The 6,118-nt window shown below is 50.2% G+C and overlaps 1 long non-coding RNA gene across 2 annotated transcripts; it reads right to left on the bottom strand.

Annotated features, from left to right (window-relative positions):
• Nucleotides 1-1,914, bottom strand: LOC105418490 (uncharacterized). Of its 2 annotated transcripts, XR_003886817.1 has the most exons (5): nucleotides 897-1,914; nucleotides 666-801; nucleotides 434-583; nucleotides 207-325; nucleotides 1-125 (listed from the first exon to the last, which is right to left on the bottom strand). It is a non-coding gene; the product is annotated as an uncharacterized lncRNA (long non-coding RNA). The 2 variants fall into 2 exon arrangements; XR_003886816.1 differs by lacking the exon at nucleotides 1-125 and having other exon boundaries at nucleotides 193-325; nucleotides 897-1,904.
• Between the last annotated feature and the right edge of the window lie 4,204 nt (nucleotides 1,915-6,118).

A 6,118-nucleotide genomic window follows, 5' to 3' on the forward strand; every position in this document is an offset into this window, starting at 1 on the left:
AAAAGTCTGGCCTTCAAGTCCTGGAGATGATTACTTTTTGCTGACAGTATGTCTGAAACCACAGGATGAAACCACATCCTGTCATCCTTCAGGACCTTCCTCCCCTTCATCTTTCCATGTTTTTCCTGAAAGGATGCGTTTTAGTGTAAGTTTTCGTATTGGCACACTTTAGTGTGGCGTCCCCAGGATATGGAGCAAAGAGTCACCTCGATGTGTGGTTCAGACGGCGATCTTGCCGTTGACGATGGAGTGGTGCATCTGACGGACTTGTGTGCAGAAGCTGGCCGGCTCTGTTTTCCAGGTCTTTTGGCCTTTTCTGCTGCAGCTTTAGTGAAATGTGGGAGAAAAAAACCAACGTAAACATAACTCATCTAAAGTGTAGCTTCAGTCCTCACTGCGTTCTGAAAAGCTTGTGCATAATATTAACAATTACATTTCACCCTGTCCATAAATGGCTCTGTCCACACACATCTCCAGGTGGCAGGAGACTTGCGAGAAGAACTGGAGGTAATCCTTAACCCACTCATCATTTATCGGTCCTCTCTCTGGCCACTGCTTCTCTTTAACGTGGCGATCGACGATACTGACATATCACATTTAATTATGAATCATTTAACGGGACAAGAATGAGCAAAGATTAATTTTGTTTAGAACAGCACACTTACTATTTAATGTAGCCAACATCGTTTTTCACCAGCCACTGGAAGCTTTTGCCTCGGTACTTGCCAAAAGTCAGAATTAGCTGACCCATCCACTGCACCTCTGAGGGATTTTGGGTGACCAGGCGGCATCTCCTTTTAGCTGAAGACAAACGGTTATGTCTTTAATGCCAGATTTGTCTAAGTAGAGTGAGTCAACTGAGCATCAAAACATATATTTGACCCTGATTATCTTACCTTCATCACAGACATCTCAGTCCACTCATCAGTGGGCTGATGTGGTTTTGACTGGTCCCGTACCTCTTTTGAGGCCTTCAGAATGCACTGCTGCCTATCCTGTGGCACACTTGTGTATACACAGCGATGGCATCAATGGGTCCATTGCAGAAGGTTTATCTGAAAAAAACAACCAAAGCAAAGTGTCATGTGCAAGCAAACAACTAACCCAGAGATTACTACTGCCACCAAGCAAGGCACTTCCCAGGTACTTGCACTTGCTGCCCACATCTGGCTGCCCTCACCTTTCTTGGCTGTATTGTCCCCCCCACTTCCCACCTGACAAGGCTGTATTGTCCTCCCACTTCCCACCTTTCTCGGCTGTATTGTCCCTGCACACTCATGGACATTCTTTTGTTTGTAATATTCAATAGGCATGTAGGTCACAACATTGAACGTAAACATTTAATTCGGAAACAAAGAAGGCAAACAAGCAATTCGAGCATGGAGGCACCTCAATAACACAATGTCTATAGATGCGATTAGCGACATTATCCCGCTAGCGGAAAGTTGCTTTTTCACGGCAAAAGTCAGCTTTCGAGCACATTTACAGGTACTATTGCAAAGATATGCTTCCGAGCACGCAAAAAGCACGCAAATATGAAAAGCACTGTAGGAAAGATGGGCTGACTTACCTCAATCCAAATTTCCGCAGGTCGATTCCAGACGCACTTACCGCGCGGCCCTCTTATTGGGCTCGGATGATCGGGGGCCCGCCTTCCGCCTTCGGGACCAATCGGAAGGCTTCCCCGTCTACACCTCGCTTCGTAGGTGTAGACTCCGGACCAATCAGAGGGCCCGGCTGTCTACACCCTGCCCACAAGTGTAGACTCCGGGCCAATCGCGAGCCAGGACCGCCCTACAGTCTACATTGCACTCCGCTCCGTGGGAGATTTGCCTCAGGAGTCCCACAGGCCAGTCAGGTCCGATACGACTCCTTCTTCAGCCTGACGGCATCCCTCACCACTGGTGTCCACCAGCGGGTTCGGGCATTGCTGCCACAACAGGTACCAACCACCTTGCGGCCACAGCACCGGTTGGAGGCATGGAACATGGTCCACTCGGACTCAATGTCCCCCGCCTCCCCCGGGACATAGTCAAAGCTCTCCCGGAGGTGTGAGTTGAAGCTCCTTCTGACACGAGACTCTGACAGGCGTTCCCAGCAGACCCTCACAATACATTTGGGTTTGCCGGGTCTGTCCGGCATCCTTCGCCACCATCGGAGTCAACTCACCACCAGGTGGTGATCAGTTGACAGCTCTGCCTCTCTCTTCCAGAACATGCGGCCGCAAATCCGATGACCCGATCACAAAGTCGATCATCAATCTGCGGCCTAGGGCGTCCTGGTGCCAAATGCACATGTGGACGCCTGTTACGTTCAACCCTTTTGAAGGGGGTTAATGTAAAGACTAACAAACCACCAGGGAAAGACTGATACAGACTGTCAAGATAGTGCTTTTTTTCTTAACAGGAAACACGTGCATATATCAGGAGTGGAGGGAGAGGTGGAACAAACGGGTCTGTGCCAAAACAAAAGTAAAAACACGGCGCATCTTAAAACATCAAAAACACAACGGTGGCCACAGCCCATAACCTAGTGTAAATAACAAACAGAATGTCTACATGCGGCAATGTATGGGGTACCTAGTCCTTACCTAGTCCCACCTGCCCTCCACAAACTCTTCCTGTCCAACCGTGAGCGAGAAAAAGCCCATGAAACATGGGAGGAGAGCCTTTAAAGCGGGACTCCGCTGGTGATTGGTCAGATAGACACAGGGGAGCCAATCCTAAAATACCCCGGGAGTCCACAGGTGGTGTCAATCTTCCTCATCACCAGCGCTGCCTGCCTTTTGGTGTTCCACCAGTTCTCTCAGCCTCTAGATGGTGCCACTCTGGGAGGTCACCGGAAACAAAGAACACAAAGAAGAAACACCAACAACTCCCCTGACACGTAACACCCCCTCCCATATAAGTCCAACCCAAGGTTTGGACAATGTTATATTCCTGCCTACAGTGCCCGAGACAGCGCATCCGCAAGAATGTTTTCGGACCCCTTTTTGTGATTAATTTCTAAATTGTAATTCCGGGCGATTAAAGACCAACGCATTAATCGATGGTTATTTTTATACATCCTTGAGAGAAAAACAAGAGGGTTATGGTCTGTAAAAACCTTTATAGGCTTTGCGCTAGAGGCAAGATAGACCTCAAAATGTTGCAGAGCATACAACAGTGCAAGCGTCTCCTTTTCGATTGTCGAGTACCGGAGCTGATGTTTGTCGAACTTCCTTGAGAAGTAGGCTACAGGATGGTCAACACCTTGGGGATCCTCTTGTAGAAGGACGGCTCCAGCCCCGACAGCACTGGCATCTACTTCCAACTTAAATGGCAATGAAAAATTGGGAGCAAACACAACGGGGTTACAGCTGAGGAGACTCTTGAGATCCTCAAAGGACTGTTGGCACTCCCTTGACCAAGCAAATGGCTTTTGAGGACTGGTTAGTGCAGTCAATGGGGCTGCCACGATGGAAAAATTCTTGCAGAACCTACAGTAGAATCCAGCCATACCGAGGAATCGGCGCAACTCCCGCCTGGTTGTTGGGGCAGAAAACGCAGTAATGGCTGCAATCTTTAGATCCGCAGGGCGCACCTGTCCTCCGCCAACCTGCTGACCAAGATACAAGACAGAACCTCTTCCAAACTCACATTTAGGAAGGTTAAGGGTTAGCGAAGCACCTGCCAGATAGGCCAAGCGGAGTGCAGCTACGGCAGTTGCCGAGGCAAAGACCCGAGCATATGAAGAGTTCAGTGAGGCCATGGAGAATGACTTCCAGACAACTTCGAAAAGGTTCTGGACCACCATCCGGTGTCTGAGGAAGGGGAAGCAGTGCACTGTCAACACTGTGTATAGTGGCAATGGTGTGCTGCTGATCTCACCTCGGGATGTTGTGGATCGGTGGAAGGAATACTTCGAAAACCTCCTTAATCCCACCAATGCGCCTTCCAGTGAGGAAGGACCCAGGGACAGGACCCGGGGACAGGCTCTCATATCTCCGGGGCTGAAGTTGCTGAGGTAGTCAAAAAACTCCGCGGTGGCAAGGCCCCGGGGGTGGATGAGATCCGCCTGGAGTTCCTTAAGGCTCTGGATGTTGTAGGGCTCTCGTGGTTGACTCGACTCTGCAACATCACATGTACATCGGGGGCACTGGATTGGCAGACCAGAGTGGTAGTCCCTCTTTTTAAGAAGGGGGGCCAGAGGGTGTGTTCCAACTATAGCGGGATCACACTCCTCAGCCTCCCTAGTAAGGTCTATTCAGGGGTATTGGAGAGGAGGGTCCACCGGATAGTCGAACCTCGGATTAAGGAGGAGTAATATTGTTTTTGTCCTGGGCGTGGAACGGTGGACCAGCTCTACACCCTCAGCAGGGTCTTCGAGGGTGCATGGGAGTTTGCCCAACCAGTCCACATGTGTCTTGTGGACTTGGAGAAGGCATTCAACCATGTCCCTTGAGGGGTCCTACGAGAGTATGGGGTGCCGGGCCCCTTGATACGGGCTGTCCGCTCCCTGTATGATTGGTGTCAGAGTTTGGTCCGCATTGCTGGCAGTAAGTCGAACTCATTTCCAGTTAGGGATAGTCTCTGCCAGGGTTGCCCTTTGTCACCGATTCTGTTCATAACTTTTATGGACAGAATTTCTAGGTGTAGTCATGGTGTTGAGGCGGTTCGGTTTGTTGACCTCAGGATCGGGTCTCTGCTCTTTGCAGATGATGTGGTCCTGTTGTCGTCATTGGCCCGCGACCTCCGCCAAGTGTGAAGCAGCTGGGATGAGAATCAGCACCTCCAAATCCAAGGCCGAGTGCCTTCTCCGGGTCAAGGAGGAGATCCTGTGAGTGAGGGAAGAATGGAGCAGGAGATCGACAGGCGGTCGGTACAAGCGAAATGAGCTTCCTCCGTAGGGTGGCTGGGCTCTCCCTTAGAGATAGGGTGAGAAGCTCTGCCATCCTGGAGGAGGTCGGAGTAGAGCCGCTGCTCCTCAGCGTTGAGAGGAACCAGATGAGGTGGCTTGGGCATCTGGTCAGGATGCCCCCTGGACTCCTCCCTGGTGAGGTGTTCAGGGCATGTCTCTCTGGGAGGAGGCCCCCGGGAAGACCCAGGACACGTTGGAGAGACTATGTCTCTCGAATGCTCTGGGAACGCCTGGGGATCCCCCCCCCGGATGAGTTGGAAGAAGTAGCTGGGAGAGGGAAGTCCGGGCTTCTCTAACCCTAACCCTAACCTTCTCTTCCCTAACCCTAACCCGACCCTGGATAAGCGGTAGAGGATGGATGGATGGATGGATGAATGGATGGATGGATGGATGGACGGACGGACATTTCAATGGTGTCCCAAGACCGCTGGTGTTTGACTAAGATTCTATTTGCATCACAGATTGGGGACCCCCAATTATTGTGATTTAAAAATCAGTCTGTATAACAAAGGAGATTTCAAAGGCTCTGCTTTGTACTCCTTCCGATTACAGTTCCTTGACCTATCTCTAAGCAAGCACCATGCCACCCTGAAGAGGAGACTCATTTCAGCTGTTTGTACCTGGGCTTTTGTTGTTGACCCAAACTTCATGACCATAAATGAGGGTAGGAATGTCCATGGACCAGGCGGGAGCTTCGCCTCTTGGTTTACAGAGTGATACAATGACCGCAATACAATACGGCCATTGTACCGCTCCTCCCGTCAATCTCACGCTGTCCTTCTCTCAATTATGAACAAGACCCCAAGACACATAACTCCACATGAGGAGCGTCCTATCAACCTAGAGGGAGCCACCTTTTTCTAGTTGGAAACCACTGGAAGTGCTTATTTCCACCTGCTTAACACTACAACTTCAATTATGCTGAAGGTCCTAAGTCACTGCAGACACCAAGGCAAAAGCAGTGGTGCAATTCAGCATCTCCCAAACGTCCCCACTTCAAATGTACAGTATTGGTAGAGCACTGCTTTACCCTCCTGAGGTGCCGGATGGTTTGTAAGAATTCCTTCGAGAGCAACAAATAGTCCTCCTCCATGGCCTCCTTGAATTTCTCCCAGATCCAAGCTTTTGCTTCCGTGATCGCCTGAGCTTACGCGTCCTTGTCCTGCCTGACTTTTTTTTTAATTATTAGCTCAATCAGGATAATTTATTGGCAGCACAA

Source organism: Takifugu rubripes, chromosome 21 (genome assembly GCF_901000725.2).
Source record: "Takifugu rubripes chromosome 21, fTakRub1.2, whole genome shotgun sequence".
NCBI lineage: Eukaryota > Metazoa > Chordata > Actinopteri > Tetraodontiformes > Tetraodontidae > Takifugu > Takifugu rubripes.